This window comes from Erythranthe guttata, chromosome 2 (assembly GCF_056151865.1).
Source record: "Erythranthe guttata isolate IM_541 chromosome 2, IM_541, whole genome shotgun sequence".
In the NCBI taxonomy this organism is placed as follows: Eukaryota; Viridiplantae; Streptophyta; class Magnoliopsida; order Lamiales; family Phrymaceae; genus Erythranthe; species Erythranthe guttata.
In genome coordinates, this window is record NC_142534.1 from 14203866 (window position 1) to 14222284 (window position 18419).

At 33.8% G+C, this 18419-nt stretch overlaps 1 long non-coding RNA gene and 1 other non-coding gene across 2 annotated transcripts; both read left to right on the forward strand.

The window, feature by feature from the left end:
- The first annotated feature begins 1464 nt into the window (after positions 1–1464).
- TRNAS-GCU (transfer RNA serine (anticodon GCU)) lies at positions 1465–1546 on the forward strand. Its single transcript has one exon. It is a non-coding gene; the product is annotated as a tRNA-Ser (tRNA).
- A 13593-nt stretch (positions 1547–15139) lies between these two features.
- Positions 15140–18043, forward strand: LOC148772407 (uncharacterized). The gene is made up of 3 exons (XR_016029303.1): positions 15140–15998; positions 16120–16159; positions 17720–18043. It is a non-coding gene; the product is annotated as an uncharacterized LOC148772407 (long non-coding RNA).
- The last annotated feature ends 376 nt before the right edge of the window (positions 18044–18419 follow it).

The window sequence follows — 18419 nt, forward strand, 5'->3', positions numbered from 1 at the left end:
ATACTTAGAGTTGAATTAACAAGGTTAAAACATGAAGAAAAAAAATGCATTTAATTCAGTATTTGAAAATGTAAAGTAACGAATAATATTAAACAAAAATATTTTTAAAAATAGACAGTTATTATAAAATAGATGGACTGATGGAGTAGTCACTAACAACCAAACGAGGACTTATATTATAAATAATAAAGAAATTGCGATTGAAAAGTATTTCATTTGAACTAGCTATTATACTAATTCAAAAAAAAAAAAAAAAATCATATAATGACTCTAATAATGGGTTGGGAAATTTCGTGTAATTTAAGAAAGATGGTGGTGAATTGGAATATAAGATTGGCCAATATATATGCGTAGTAATAATAGATGGTAATGATGGAAGTGAGTGGTGTGGACTTAGTAGAAACATGATCTAAATAATTAAGAAGCAAGCTTTAGCTTTTTTGTAACTAGACATAATGAATACCACCAACATTTTCGTCAAATTATACTATTATTAAGTGAAATATATACTTGCTTCTCTCTATTTTGTTCCATAAATTCTCTTTACTTTTTGTTTCTTTACTTGTTTTATAATACATTATCAGCACCGAGTTTGCTCAAATTTATTTTATAACTAATAGAGAAAAAGTTGATATACATACGAATATTTCATCCATGGAGATTAGCTTTCACGATGATCCAAAAGAGGTGGACACTTCAGCTCTTGATGATGAAGAGAGAGATGATACATTCTAATTTATTGTTGTTTTGAGTTGACGAAAACATAAAATTCTTATTTTTGTTGTAGGTGAATTGTCATGCGTTCACGAGTTCTGGCTTTGAGTCTACTTTCGGATATGATGTTCGAATCTAAGAAAGCGTAGAGCACGAAAGTGTGAGAACTTTATGTTGGTTGTCCGAAACATAATCAATCGCTGGAATCCGATGTCGAACGAGTGATTCGACAGATTTGGATTCATATAGATATCCACCCATGTGGTACTTCATGTTAGAAATAATCTGAATATGCTCGAATAAATCCCAAGACCATCATGCACAGTACATGAATCCATAGAACCATTCGAATATTCGGAAGTTCAAAGAGGGTTGATTTTCCAAAGAAAACACGTTCCTTGTCTTCTATCTCAGACGATATATGGATTACCGGGAGAAGGGAATGAATCCTAACTGAACTCTAAGTGTCTCTACACATTGGGCCAACATTATTAATCCAATACCCATTAATCTAATTCAAATAACTGTAATTAATTACGTTTAATTAGATTATCTGATAGATAGACATACACATTTAATTACGATAGGACGTGGACGTACAGATTCTTTTTCTTTGTTAGTTCTGACTGTTCTTTTGAGAAACAAACTCAAATTAATTTAACGAACTGATTAATGATAACTTTTGAGAGGAGATTGACTTCAAAATACCAGGAGAGAAATATAATATGATTCGTAAACGCTAACATCATAGTCGCTTTGGCCGAGTGGTTAAGGCGTGTGCCTGCTAAGTACATGGGGTTTCCCCGCGAGAGTTCGAATCTCTCAGGCGACGTAATATTTTTTTATTTTTTGCTATTCTCTCACGTTCTCTCTCACACACGTTCTCTCTTATATTATTTTCTCTCGTTTTTTTTCTCTCTCATCTCTCCATCTATAATTCTCGATATCTTTCTTGATTTCTTCTTCAACAAGAGGCAAAGGACTGTGGTCACGAAACGGCAACGGGGGGCTGTGGTGGTGGAGGTGCGGCAGGGGCCGGGCTGTGATGGTCGATGCAAGCCGAGGGGCTGTGGTGGAGGTGCGGCAGGGGGGCGGGCTGTGATGGTCGATGCAAGCCGAGGGGCCGTGGTGGTGGAGGTGCGGCAGTGGGCTGGGCTGTGATGGTAGATCTGAGCCGGGGGGCTGTCCCGCTATGGTGGCCGCGGCGGCGACCGTGAATGTGGAGGTCGAGGCAGCGACGAGTGATGTGGTTATGGTGGAAATATAATTGAAAGTATATTTTTTACTAATTGCATCTGATTTTCTTGATTTTCAAGAAATTTTGTTTGATTTGGATTAAAATGGTAAATCTAGGTTTTCTCAAACTTGGTAATTGACTACGGTTGCGACGACTGTGAATGTAGGCGGCTAGGGTTTGACGGCTGCTGCGTTGACGGCTAGGGTTGGCGAGATTGATGTTGGTTGCTAGGGTTTTGTAGTATACCGTAGTATATCATACTACAATGTAGTAGACCATAGTCTACTACAGTATTAAAAAAGATTAAATAAAAAAATAAAAAAATTGTAGGTTGAATTACAAAAAACGAAGAACGAGTTGTTTTTGTAATTTTCAATATTATGTAGAAAAAAAGATTTTTTTTAATAATAGTTTAATCTATAATACCACAGTATACCATAGTATATTATAGTACACCATAGTATTTTTTGAAATCTGCTGTATTTTTTAATAAAAATGAAAAATATTTTTTCTCGTAAATTTCAAATCTAAAATATGGAAAAAAATTTGTTTATAATAATGTAAAAAATAATAATATAAAAAACAAAAAAATAAAAATAAGTGAAAGGGCATTTTTGGAATGAATTTAATAAAGGATGTGAAGCAAATGTATAGTTGGGGTTGTCATTTAGTTCTATTTGGTTTTGTCACGAGGGACCTATCTCTTAAGACCCCTTTTTAAAAATGATAATGAATAAAGCGATCATTTTGTGTAACTGTGCGGCAGTGGGAGATCTTCAATAGGTTTTTGGATTGAAATAAGTGTTGAAAAATATATACGGATAGGTCCACCCCTAAAATTCTTCCTTTGAGATACTCCTTGGAGAGGCAAAAGTACTATTGTGCCCTTAATTGAAATTTTCGGCCAACTGCATTCAGTATTTTTGCCCCTGCATTCAGCATAATGCCCAACTGCATTTAGCATTTTTGGCCTGCATTTATCATTTTTATATATTAATTTAATAAAAAAATATAAATGTTTATTTTATTATTATTTTTTATATATACCCTCATTTGTATTTTTTAATTTTTTAATTTTATATATATTTTTTTTAATTTTTTTTTGATAAATTTACTGTATTGAAATTGACTACACATGACTTTAGTATACTACACGTAACTATAGTATACCACAGTCATGTATATGTATATGTATTCATGTACTTTCTTTTTACCCCTTTTTACCCCAAAATTAATCTACACCAACAACAAAATTCACAATTTTAATCTTGATATTATGAATCAACTACCCCAAAAAGAAATGAAAAACACAATCACATGCATATAATCTTCAAACATGAACACACATTACTATACATTAAAAAACACATAGCATACATATAACTATATGTTACTACACGTGACTATAGTTATATACAATTATCGATAGTTATATAAGTGACATAAGTCTGCAGTACTGTAGCATGAATGCAACTTCACATGGCACTTCTCTGCATCTTATTCTTTGCATCTCGTAATGTTTTACAAAGCAAAACCTGTGACAAAAAAATACAAGTTAAAGAAAATGAAGAACAAAATGGAACATGCGAATTACATTACATGAAAAAATACAAAAAAAAAAAATCAATGAAAGACATTTTTTTTGACAAATTTACTTTGGTGAACTATAGTCGCAAGTAGTTATGTGCATTATTGTTACTGCATATGACTAGATATGACTATATGTAGTCAACTATAGTCACATGTAGTTATGTTCATTCTTGTTACTACATGTGACTATATATGACTACATGTATACGATCACATGTGACTATATATGTATATGAATAAAATTCATCTACACTACCAAAAAGTTCGCAGCAGTTTAAGATAATGAATTATGCTCCATTCTGCTTTCCTCGGTTGTCCCTGCTAGATGCTGCTGCAACATTCATTATACTTTATTAAAAAAAAAACAGGAAAAAAAAATCAAACACAATTATTGGGCTTTGTGCTTTCCAATATACCACCTTGGTACTAATACAAACCATAGAAACTTGGTGAATTAAATCACGTAATGAACAAAACCTCCCTTACAGTAGCATTACGCTGTGACGATTAATAAACATTTTGCCAGCTACTATGAAGTCATGTCATAACATAGAAGACAATTTTCAGATCCCAAATCCGCAGGGGAAATATAAAACGAATCTAAAACGAAAACGGGGCAAACGGACCGGAGCAGGAGAAATATAAAACGAATCAGCAGAAAACGGAGCACCTTGAAGATGTAGATCTCGTACTTCTCCATGCTCTTCTTCGTCCTCTTCTTCTCTCCACCGAAGGTCGCCTTGCCGGCGTCGTTGGGGAGCTTCTAACCGGCCTTCGGCTTCTTCTCCGCCGCCGGAGACTTTTTTGTGCAGTGGTTTTTTTTTTGGCGAGAGAGAGTTAGAGAAAGGGAGAGATGAACAGAGATAGAGAGAGTGAGATACGTAACGGCAGTTTGTGGGTGTGGGTGAAGAGAGAGAAAGGGTTAGGGCATGTATTGAATTGAAACTAAAAGGGCAAAATAAGTACTTTAAGTTATCTAGGGGGTCTCACTAATTAAGATCAGAATTTGAGTTTTTGACTAGAACAGAAAAATTTATTTGACTTCCTCATATATATTTTCAAAATTTGGGGGTTATCACTCATTTACCCTTGAAATTAATAGAAATCGTATTATATATTGATAGCGCAAATCTTTTTTGGAAGATCAACAGTCGGCATATGGTCAATGGTGGCCATGGCCCCTTTAACAATCCTCGATGATCTCTATTTTTTTTTCTTAACGATTTTTAAAAAATCATACATAATTAACATTATCCCCCAACTATAATTTTTTTAATACTTTGGTCCCGCGAGCTTAAAATCCTCGCTTCACTAGTCGGAAAATTAAGGTTATTAACAAATTTTATATATTATACAATATTGATAGTACAAATTGATCTCCTTCAACTCATAAACTTTTGAAGCTATATACCTTCATCTTCACATGTTTACTTATCCATCTATACAAAAATAGTACTAAAAAAATTACAATTGAACAAGTATATATATATATATATATATATATATATATATATATATATATATATATATATATATATATATATATATATATATATATATATATATATATATATATATATATTTATATTGTAATCTCTATACATCAATGTCACTATATATATTCTGTACTTTTTAACATTAATCCTAGGATCGGAATACATGAATGCACATCTCTGCAGCCAAAATGTACTCCCCTCTATATCTAGCTTACATCTTCAAGCGATTTATTCATGCATGCATGCATTGAGGGAGAAAGACAAAACATAAACAACAAACAATAGAGGAAAAAAATTAGGAGTCGTGTGTGTGTGTGTGTGTGTGTGTGTGTGTGTGTGTGAGAGAGAGAGAGAGAGATTTTGAAGCTTTCTCCCTCCTCCCAATTATCATTTCCTCCATTAACAATAACCAATTCCTCTACTTTTATCCTTTCCTCACTACTCACCATACTATTCTTCTCACCATATAAATTGCTTATCACCTCCAATCCAGGGACAGAAGGGTCATTTTCCAACCCCATCGCATCATGATCCCCCATAACATACAGCGTTATTATGATTGTCTTCTTCTTGCCCTAATTGTGCATTATAATTCGGCAAGTTCACGTAAAACGAACCTCCAGAAGCACCCATCAATATCGCGTTATTAAGACCTCTCTCTCTCTCTCTCTATATAATATATATATATATATATATATATATATATATATATATATATATACACGGGCGAATGAAAAAAAAGCCATTGACTTAAATGCACATTTCCACAAAATATATATATATATATATATATATATATATATATATATATATATATATATATATATATATATATATATATACGGGTGAATGAAACAAAAGGTCAACAAGGGACTTAAATGCACATTGTTCCACAAAAAAAACAGTCTTTCAAATAAACTCATCCCCATGTCTTTAGTCTAAAATACCCTCCATAATATAATTCTTATCAATTCCATCCATTATGCTATATCTTCCTGAATATTACGCATTGACCCCGGATTTAAACAAATATATCACATTAACCCCCAAAATAATATTTTTTTGAAAACATATTTTTTTTTTCATAAATTTTGTTTGAAAACTTTTTTTTTTCTAAAATTTTTTTTCGGCCGATCAACCACCGTTGACCACCGGTCTTCGGCGTTGACTTTTTTTTTTTCAATTTTTTTTTTCTTACAAAAAATTATTTTAATTAATATTACTGTCTTGGCTGCTAAATTACTGTCTCAGACAGTAATATTATTGTTTGAGACAGAAATATAATATTCATAATATTACTGTCTCAAACAGTAATATTACTGTCTGAGACAGTAATTTAGCAGCCAAGACAGAAATATTAATTAAAATAATTTTATTTAAGAAAAAACAAAATTTAAAAAAAAAAGTCAATTAACAGTTAAATTACTGTCTCCGACAGTTAAATAACTGCTGGAGACAGTAATGTTAATTAAAATATTTTTTTAAGGAATAAAAGGGTCAATTAACACTTAAATTACTGTCCTCGACCCGACAATTAAATACCTGCTGGAGACAGTAATTTAGCAACGAATACAATGATATTAATTAAAAAATTTAGAAAAAAAAAGTCAATTAACAGTTAAATTATTGTCCCCGACAATTAAATAACTGCTGGAGACAGTAATTTAGCAACGAATACAGTGATATTAATTAAAAAATTTAGAAAAAAAAAAGTCAATTAACAGTTAAATTATTGTCCCCGACAGTTAAATAACTGCTGGAGACAGTAATTTAGCAGCCACGACAGTAATATTAATTAGAAATATTTTTGAAGAAAAAAAGAGAGGTCAATTTACAGTTAAATTATTGTCTCCGACAGTTAAATAACTGCTGGAGACAGTAATTTAGCAGCGAAGACAATAATATTAATTAAAATATTTTTTTTAAGAAAAAACAAAATTATTAAAAAAAAAAGTCAACGTCGGAGATCCGGCGGTCAACGGCGGTTAACCTACCGGAAAAAAATTTAAAAAAAAAAAGTTAACGCCGGAGACCGGCGGGCTCCGGTGGTGGCGGGTCAAAATTGAAATTAAGGTTAAAATTGGTTAATTGGTGAAATTTGGCTAAATTTGGGTGTAAATCATGAAATTGGAGTTGAATTGAGTTTCAATGAACTAAATTGGAGTTGAATTGAGTTTCAATTAATTGAGGGTAATTTTGGTATATATGCAAGGATTTTCCTTATTTGCAAATAAGTTTGAATGAGCTAGATTTATTTGAAAGAGAAAAAAGTTGGATGTCCCTCTTTTAATTAAGTGCCCTTGTCATGGGCCTATTTGTTATATAAATGAGTTAATTGCAAATACCACCCATGTGAAATCTCTAATTGTCAAATACCCACTGTCAAAAAAAAATTCGCTCATACCCCCCTATGTAATATTTTTCGAAGCTGACAGCACCCATTATCATTTTAATGGTTGACTGAAGGTAAAACGACAAGTATACTCCTAAGTGGAATAACAGAAAATTATAATAATTTAAGAGGTGAAATTGAAATTTCGTTAAACTTCTAAAACTTAAATTGGGGGACTATATTGCAATTTTTCAAAATCCATTTCCCAACTTTCTGCAATTTTTCCTAGCAGCAGCCCAATTCCCCACCTTCCTCTCAATTCCTAATCATAGATATCATTCACCACCGCCGCCCACCACGCACCACCACATCCATCAATTGTTTAGGCTTCTTCAAGCTCCGAATTTTTTGGTGGCGGTGTAGAAGCTCGCGGCTTGATCGATTTTGTCGATTTACGATGAAGGGTCTGTAGATGGCTATGGAATGCGTTTTTGCAGGTCTAAAAATGGCGGCGGGTCCGGCGATGTTGTTGTGGAAGTAGGAGGGAGAATTGGAGTGGGGATGGGCCGAGGTTTGGACTCGCTTCTCCCAATTGAGGGTGGCCCATTTCGCGGCGGAGGTGCAGCGGTGTAATTTCGCGACCGTCAAGAGGGAGTTTTGTTACACCATCTTCATCTTGCAGCTGGTAGCGGTAATCGTTGGTGGGTACTGCTACATGTTGGGATGATGGAGAATGAAGAATGGTACGTTGGGGACGACGGAGAATGAAGAACAGGGAGGGAGAAGGGGCTTGGAGACATTTTTGACATTTCACAGTTGAAAATTAAGAAAAAATCGCAGACACGATTTGCTCTCAGGGGTCTCAATGCCTTGACTTTGTTTACACAAGGGGTTATGAGCAAATGTTTTTTTGACAGGGGGTATTTGACAATTAGAGATTTCAAAGGGGTGGTATTTGCAATTAACTCATATATATATATATATAAGAAAGAAAGAAAGAAAATATAATATATGTATAATTAATAATTAATCACTCTAGTTACTAATATATGTAAAAAAAATCGTATATCACATTTAATCATACACATCCTACCAAATTAAAAAAAAGAAAACCACTTAATTAATTAAACAAGAGAGAGAGAGAGAGAGAGAGAGAGAGAGAGAGAGAGAGAGAGAGTACCTGTTGCCAAGAAGGGAGTGCAAATGAATAATAAGTTGTTCTTCGTCGGGCGAAAAGGCGCCACGTTTAAGGTCAGGGCGGAGATAATTGATCCAGCGGAGGCGGCAGCTCTTGCCGCAGCGGTGAAGGGCGGCATTACGAGCAATGTCACTCCAACAGCCTTGCCCATTTCTCACCATGTAATTCATCAGCTTCTCGTCTTCCTCCGGCGACCACAAACCCTTCCTCATCTTTCCACCACCCTTCACTCCATTTTATTTTCATTACTATTTTTATTATTATCATGCTTCCTCATTTAAAAAAATATAAACATTATAAAAATATGGGAATATATGAATGGTAATAATAATTCCCAAGTAGAGAATTAATAATCTCTCCCTATAGTTCTTCCAACTGGGATTGATGGAGACTGTGAAAATGAATATATATATATATATATATATATATATATATATATATATATATATATATATATATATATATATATATATATATATATACTAGGTACGGAGCACCGCGCAATGCGCGGTGTCCGGTCGTCATATTTGCACAAGTCGATCGGTTATTTCGCCGGGGTTGGTGATGCGAATGCACCATGTGATACAGTGCAATCTCCGAAACTATGAAACAATTGGACGAAAATGAACCTTAATAACTTATCAGTTGGTATGTACATACTCACGAATTTGGAGTTACAATAGTAGTCCTTAATCATGCCATTTACCCCCTTGTTTTGCAAAATTATGCACCAAATCCCCTTATGTTACAAAAAAATTGCATAAAACCCCATCTATAGTTAACGACGTTAACTTTTAACGGAAAAGGGGATTTCGTGCAAAGTATAATAAAACACAAGGGGGTTTTACGCAAGAAAAAAAACACAGGGGGGTTTGGCGCAGGTTTTCCTTAACACAGGGGGGTTTTATGCTGTTTACCCGTATTTGAATCCAACATAACTATTGTCGTTCAAAAATCTAATCCTACCAGCATAGTATATCTCTCAATGGTCGTATGATGCTTCCTACTATAGAAGGGAAGATTTGTTAACCATTACGATGACAAATCAGATCCATACGGGTACAAATACCTTGTAGAGAGGCATGCATTCCACATTACTTTGTCCCTCATGTTAAACAAAATCAAATAGCCTGCCGGAAAAAGTAAATCTCATTTGAATTGGCATGATACTAAATTCAAATTCTTACAAAAGAAGTTGTAATAGAAATGTTTTACACACATCACGTTCCACCGATAATTTTACAGACGTATTCAGCTAATAATGCACAAGTGATAGGATTTACAATAGTCGTACTAAATTATATACTACACTATAATTTAATGTGTGTTTTGGTGTAGTGCGTGTTTTTTTGAAGTGCGTGTTTTTTGTTAGTGTGCGGTTTATTTTCGCTTTGAATTACTCAAGAAATACAGTGGAAAACAAATACTGGAAAAAAATCCACGCAGTACATCAAAAACACATACTGAGAAAAAACACGCACCACACCAAAAACACACACTAAAGAAAATACATACTGCACCAAAAACACACATTAAAAATAAAATACGCACAACATCTAAAACGCACATTGAATTACACAACAAATACACTGGAAAACACGCACTGGAAAACAAATCACGCAGTACATCAAAACCGCACTAACAAAAAACACGCACTACACACCGTAAACACTCACTTATAAACAAAACACACAACACCAAAAACACAAAATGAAAAATAAAACACGCACTACATCGAAAACATACACTGAATTACACAATAATTACAATACAAAATAAACACCCGAAAAAAAACCACGCACTAAACCAAAAACTCATACTTCAAAAAAACGCGCACTACACCAAAAAACACATTGAATAAAATCCACTACACCGTGAAACACACACTGGAAATTGAGTGTACTTCTTTTTTATATGATTGTGCGTTTTTAATGTAGTATGTGTTTTACACAAGAAGTACACTGAATGTCCAGTGTGTGTTTCACGGTGTAGTGAATTTTACTCAATGGGTGTTTTGATGTAGTGCGTGTTTTTTTGAAGTGCGTGGTTTTTGTGTAGTGTGCGGTTTTTTTTCGCTTTGAATTACTCAAGAACTACGGTGGAAAACAAATACTGGAAAAAAATCCACGCAATACATAAAAAACACATATTGAAAAAAAACACGCACCACACCAAAAAAACACACTAAAAAAAATACATACTGCACCAAAAACACACATTAAAAATAAAATACGCATAACATCTAAAACACACATTGAATTACACAACAAATACACTGGAAAACACTCACTAGAAAATAAAAACACACAGTACATCAAAACCAAACTGCCAAAAAACACGCAGCACTTCACACCGTAAACACCCACTTAGAAACAAAAAAAACTACACCAAAAACACACAATGAAAAATAAAACACACACTACATCGAAAACATACACTGAATTACACAATAATTACAATACAAAATAAACACCCGAAAACAAACCACGCACTAAACCAAAAACTCATACTTCAAAAAAACACGCACTACACCAAAAATCATATTGAATAAAATGCACTACACCGTGAAACACACACAGGAAATTGAGTGTACTTCTTTTGTAATTTAGTATGGTTTTATATGTAGTCAGTGTTTACACAAGAAGTACACTGAATTTCCAGTGCGTGTTTCACGGTGTAGTGTATTTTATTCAATGTGTGTTTTGGTGTAGTGCGTGTTTTTTTGAAGTGCCTGTTTTTGGTGTAGTGTGCGGTTTATTTTCGCTTTGAATTACTCAAGAACTACAGTGGAAAACAAATACTGGAAAAAAATCCACGCAGTACATCAAAAACACATACTGAGAAAAAACACGCACCACACCAAAAACACACACTAAAGAAAATACATACTGCACCAAAAACACACATTAAAAATAAAATACGCTCAACATCTAAAACACACATTGAATTAAAAAACAAATACACTGGAAAACACGCACTGGAAAAAAAATCACGCAGCACATCAAAACCACACTGACAAAAAGCACGCACTACACACCCTAAACACTCACTTATAAACAAAACACACAACACCAAAAACACAAAATGAAAAATAAAACACGCACTACATCGAAAACATTCACTGAATTACACAATAATTACAATACAAAATAAACACCCGAAAAAAAACCACGCACTAAACCAAAAACTCATACTTCAAAAAAACTCGCACTACACCAAAAAACACATTGAATAAAATCCACTACACCGTGAAACCCACACTCGAAATTGAGTGTACTTCTTTTGTATATGAGTGTGCGTTTTTAATGTAGTCTGTGTTTTACACAAGAAGTACACTGAATTTCCAGTGTGTGTTTCACGGTGTAGTGAATTTTATTCAATGTCTGTTTTGATGTAGTGCGTGTTTTTTTGAAGTGCGTGGTTTTTGTGTAGTGTGCGGTTTTTTTTCGCTTTGAATTACTCAAGAACTACGGTGGAAAACAAATACAGGAAAAAAATCCACGCAGTACATCAAAAACACATACTGAAAAAAAACTCGCACCACACCAAAAAAACACACTAAGAAAAATACATACTGCACCAAAAACACACATTAAAAATAAAATACGCACAACATCTAAAACACACATTGAATAACACAACAAATACACTGGAAACCACGCACTGGAAAAAAAAATTACGCAGTACATCAAAACCACACTGACAAAAAACACGCACTACACACCGTAAACACTCACTTATTAACAAAACACACAACACCAAAAACACAAAATGAATAATAAAACACGCACTACATCAAAAACATACACTGAATTACACAATAATTACAATACAAAATAAACACATGAAAAAAAACCACGCAGTAAACAAAAAACTCATACTTCAAAAAACCGCGCACTACACCAAAAAACACATTGAGTATAATCCACTACACCGGGAAACACACACTGGAAATTGAGTGTACATCTTTTGTATATGAGTGTGCGTTTTTAATGTAGTCTGTGTATTACACAAGAAGTACACTGAATTTCCTGTGTGTGTTTCACGGTGTAGTGAATTTTATTCAATGTGTGTTTTGATGTAGTGCGCGTTTTTTTGAAGTGCGTGTTTTTGGTGTTGTGTGCGGTTTTTTTTCGCTTTGAATTACTCAAGAACTACGGTGGAAAACAAATACTGGAAAAAAATCCACGCAGTACATAAAAAACACATACTGAAAAAAATCACGCACCACACCAAAAAAACACACTACAAAAATACATACTGCACAAAAAACACACATTAAAAATAAAATACGCACAACATCTAAAACACACATTTAATTACACAACAAATACACTGGAAAACACTCACTAGAAAATAAAAACACGCGGTACATCAAAACCACACTGACAAAAAACACGCAGCACTACACACCGTAAACACTCACTTAGAAACAAAACAAACTACACCAAAAACACACAATGAAAAATAAAACACGCACTACATCGAAAACATACACTTAATTACACAATAATTACAATACAAAATAAACACCCGAAAAAACACCACACACTAAACCAAAAACTCGTACTTCAAAAAAACACGCACTACACCAAAAAACACATTGAATAAAATGCAAAACAACGTGAAACACACACTGGAAATTGAGTGTACTTCTTTTCTAATTGAGTGTGCGTTTTATATGTAGTCTGTGTTTTACACAAGAAGTACACTGAATTTCCAGTGCGTGTTTCACGGTGTAGTGAATTTTATTCAATGTGTGTTTTGGTGTAGTGCGAATTTTTTTGAAGTGCGTGTTTTTTGTGTTGTGTGCGGTTTTTTTTCTCTTTGAATTACTCAAGAACTACAGTGGAAAACAAATACTGGAAAAAAATCCACGCAATACATCAAAAACACATACTGAAAAAAACAAGCACCACACCAAAAACACACACTGGAAAAAATACATACTGCACCAAAAACACACATTTAAAATAAAATACGCACAGCATCTAAAACATGCATTGAATTACACAAAAAAAAAACACTGGAAAACACGCAGTGGAAAAAAAATCACGCGGTACATCGAAACCACATTGACAAAAAACACGCACTACACACCGTAAACACTCACTTATAAAAAAAAACAATACACCAAAAACACACAATGAAAAATAAAACAAGCACTACATCGAAAACATACACTGAATTACACACAAATTACAATACAAAATAAATACCCGAAAAAAAACCACGCACTAAACCAAAAACTCATACTTCAAAAAAACACGCACTACACCAAAAAACACATTGAATAAAATGCACAACAACGTGAAACACACACTGGAAATTGAGTGTACTTCTTTTGTAATTGAGTGTGCGTTTTTGATGTAGTCTGTGTATTACACAAGAAGTATACTGAATTTCCAGTGCGTGTTTCACGGTGTAATGAATTTTATTCAATGTGTGTTTTGGTGTAGTGCATGTTTTTGTTAGTGCGTGTTTTTGGTGTAGTGTGCGGTTTATTTTCGCTTTGAATTACTCAAGAACTACAGTGGAAAACAAATACTGGAAAAAAATCCACGCAGTACATCAAAAACACATACTGAGAAAAAACACGCACTACACCAAAAACACACACTAAAGAAAATACATATTGCACCAAAAACATACATTAAAAATAAAATACGCACAACATCTAAAACGCACATTGAATTACACAACAAATACACTGGAAAACACGCACAGGAAAAAAAATCACGCAGTACATCAAAACCACACTGACAAAAAACACGCACTACACACCGTAAACACTCACTTATAAACAAAACACACAACACCAAAAACACAAAATGAAAAATAAAACACGCACTACATCGAAAACATACACTGAATTACACAATAATTACAATACAAAATAAACACCCGAAAAAAAACCACGCACTAAACCAAAAACTCATACTTAAAAAAAACGCGCACTAAACCAAAAAACACATTGAATAAAATCCACTACACCGTGAAACACACACTGGAAATTGAGTGTACTTCTTTTGTGTATGAGTGTGCGTTTTTAATGTATTCTGTGTTTTACACAAGAAGTACACTGAATTTCCAGTGTGTGTTTCACGGTGTAGTGAATTTTATTCAATGTGTGTTTTGATGTAGTGCGTGTTTTTTTGAAGTGCGTGGTTTTTGTGTAGTGTGCGGTTTTTTTTTCGCTTTGAATTACTCAAGAACTACGGTGGAAAACAAATACTGGAAAAAAATCCACGCAGTACATAAAAAACACATATTGAAAAGAAACACGCAGCACACCAAAAAAACACACTAAAAAAAATACATACTGCACCAAAAACACACATTAAAAATAAGTTACGCACAACATCTAAAACACATATTGAATTACACAACAAATACACTGGAAAACACTCACTAGAAAATAAAAACACGCAGTACATCTAAACCAAACTGCCAAAAAACACGCAGCATTTCACACCGTAAACACTCACTTAGAAACAAAACAAACTACACCAAAAACACACAATGAAAAATAAAACACGCACTACATCGAAAACATACACTGAATTTGTAACACCCCGCATTTTCGGTAAAATAATATTATGTTATTTTACCACCTTTATGTGAATAATTGCGAAATTAGAATTTATAATAATTCTTGCATGGTTAGTATTTAGGTGAATTAGGTAATTATGTGAATTATGTGATTATGTGAATTATGTGATTAGGTGAAATATGTGATTATGTGAATTATGTGAATTATGTGCTTAGGAAATATTTCGAGATATTATTTCGAAATAAATTATTTTCATGAATTAAGATTTTATTCTTGCATGTGATTTTTTAAATGAGCATTTCATACACAAAATTTTAGAAAATAAATTTCCCCATGCATTTTTGGATTTTTAAAATTAATGTCGAAAATTAGAAAATGCTCCCCACATTTTCTTGAATTTTCGGACATCACTCACACACACACACATGATTTTTAAAATTTCATATTAATTAGTATAAGACATGCATTGGTGTGGTTGTACCTTGAGCATAGAAAGAAATACCCAAAAGCTAGCCCCCTACCCTCTAGTCTAGGCTTGCTTTTCCACTCCCACACACCACTTTAAGGCCAAAAGTCTTTCTTTCTTCTTCTCCTTCCCCTTCATTTCGGCAGCCACCACCACCACCATAGCCACCACCTTCTCAAAGCTTGAACCACCCAAGAACCACCACCATCTCAACTTTCGAAAATTTGCAAAATCACCCCTACAAAAAAATGTATTTTCCTTTCTTCTCCATTGGCTTTGAAGTCTCCAAAAACTCTATAAATACCACTCATGCCCAAGATCAAAACTCACTCTCAAACTCCACTCTTACAATACTTAAGTTCAAAGTCTCCTTCTATTTCAACAAGAGGAGAATTTTCGGCCAAGCTTAGGAGTAAGCTTCTCCTCCCTCTTCTTTCTTCTTCTTTCCCGAAAGAGCAAAGCTCTTCATCCTCCTCTTTCTTTTGTTTTCTTCTTATTTTCTTAATCTAACTCTTAATCTCTTCTTGTATTAGAGAGAAAAGAGCTAACAAGCCCTTCCCCTAAAGAGTATAGGTGAGAATTCTTGAATTCTTGCTCAAACCTACAACACCACTAGTATTTTCGGTTTTTATGTGTTTTTATGTGTTTTTATTGTTGATTCTTGCATATTATGTGATTATGAGTTTTAGATGATGATTGCATGTTAGTATTTTGAAAAGATAGCTTTATTCTTGAAAATTTATGATTTTTCGAAACAATTGGGGAAAAATGTTTTAAATGGCTTATTTTGCTTAATTAGTACTTTGCATGTGTTGATCTAGTGTTTGATTGTTGATTTTTGAAAAGAAAATGAATTTTTGGCCTAGCCATGAAACTTTCGGATTTTTGGGGAAAAATGTTTTAAAAGGCTTATTTGGTTTAATTAGTGTCTTGCATGTGTTAATCTAGTGTTTGATTGTTGATTTTTGAAAAGAAAATGAATTTTTGACTTGACTAAAGAACTTTCGATTTTTTGAGGTAAAATGGTTTATTTGGTTTGATTGTTACTTTGTATGTGTTGATCTTGTGATTGATTGTTGTTTTAAGGTCTTGCATGTTAAGATTGGAGATTAATTGTTGATCTAAGGTCTTGCATGTTAAGATCTAGTGATTAATGGTTGATCTAAAGTCTTGCATGTTAAGATCTAGTGTTTTCTATGAAAAATGGTTTAAGAACTAAGAGTTGTGCTAATTTGATTTAAAATACTCTTGCATGTGAAGATCTAGTGTATTTGCTTGAATAAAAGTGAAGATGAAAGTCTTGAATTTTATTCTTGTAAAATACTAGATCTAGTGAACTTTGTTGTTAGATTGTTTTTGCATGTTAAGGTTTCGGTTATTTCTATGTTTTTATGGCTAAATGATTTTGTGAAGCTTTATGTGTATTTTCTATGTGCTCCTATGTGCTCTTGCTTGCTTATGTGAATCATTGGGTGTAAGGATGAGAGAAGGGTAAGTAGAAAGGGTGCATGGGTGGGTGCATTAGTGTCATGAATTTTTAAAAGATAAAAACTATGTTGGAAAGTCTTTCGAGGTTACGGTAAATTTCTCGGGTACGGCGAGCCTGGTACCGTAGGGCCTAGGGGTGGTTTGATCCCACGTAGTTAGTCATGGTTCGAATTACATGGGGTTATTTATCCGTAACTTAGATTGACTCTTCCGAGGGATTCCCGACAATTTTTCATGTCATGCATGTGCATTTCGGTGTTGTTGATATAGGTGGGAAAATCTCACTCTATGGTCTTGGGACCGTAGGGTTATAAAGGTGGGAAACTCCTTCTATATTCTTCAATACGCGTCATGGCATAGGGTTATAAAGGTGGGATATTCTCACTCTATGGTCTTGGGATCATAGGGTTATAAAGGTGGGAATTATCTCACTCTATGCGTGGTGACAATTATGTGAATGAAGATCGCCGACGAAAAAGGGAAGTATATGATTGTTTTACTTCATGTTGTATGTTCATGTATAAGATATATGTATGTATATATATATATAGATATATGTATGCTCTATGTGCTATGTGTATTCGATATTACTTCAAGATTCTCATTGAGTCCTCAAAGACTCATATAGGTGTTGTATGTTTGTAGGTATACCCGATTTAGGGCCCGAGGAGTGAAGTTGGGAATCGAGCTCGAGAATCGGAAGGGGATCGTATGGAGGGGTTGTGGATAGTGTTGGCTCTTAATTTGGTTATGTGGTTCTATTTGTATAATATGCTTGTTAAAACGTTTGATACGGTTTTAGGTATTTTCTACCGATCGCTTCCTCCGATCGGTGGAAATTATTAAAAGACGATATGTGTAATAGTAATTAGGGTTACCCTATTTTGGATAATTAATCGGTAATCCGTAGCCTTTTGTAAGCGAAAGCAAATTTTCACTATTTATATGTATGCATGCTTTCGGCTATTAGTTTCTTCGTATTTTACCTCCATGTTCTAAAATCGTTTTCATATAGGTGTTCTGCTTAGAAAATTATGAGATTTTAGGAGTCTTTGCATCTCTCTGTTCTCATCATATTGATAGGTCTTTTGCATGTTTTGGGTAAGTATTTATTTAGTTATGATTTGTTTCTCATTGCTGCATCGAAACAGGGTCATTCGGGTGTTTTCTGGTATAACTGGAGTTTTACTCACTCAAATGCTTTGTTTCCAATTGGAAAATGTTTTAAACTTACCTTTCTGCCTTGGGGTAAAATTTGGTAGTTTTTGGGTCAGTGAGGAATTTATTATGAATTTTCAAATCTCCCTCCCTTGTTCTGGATTTTTAAACTGAGTGACTGTGCCAT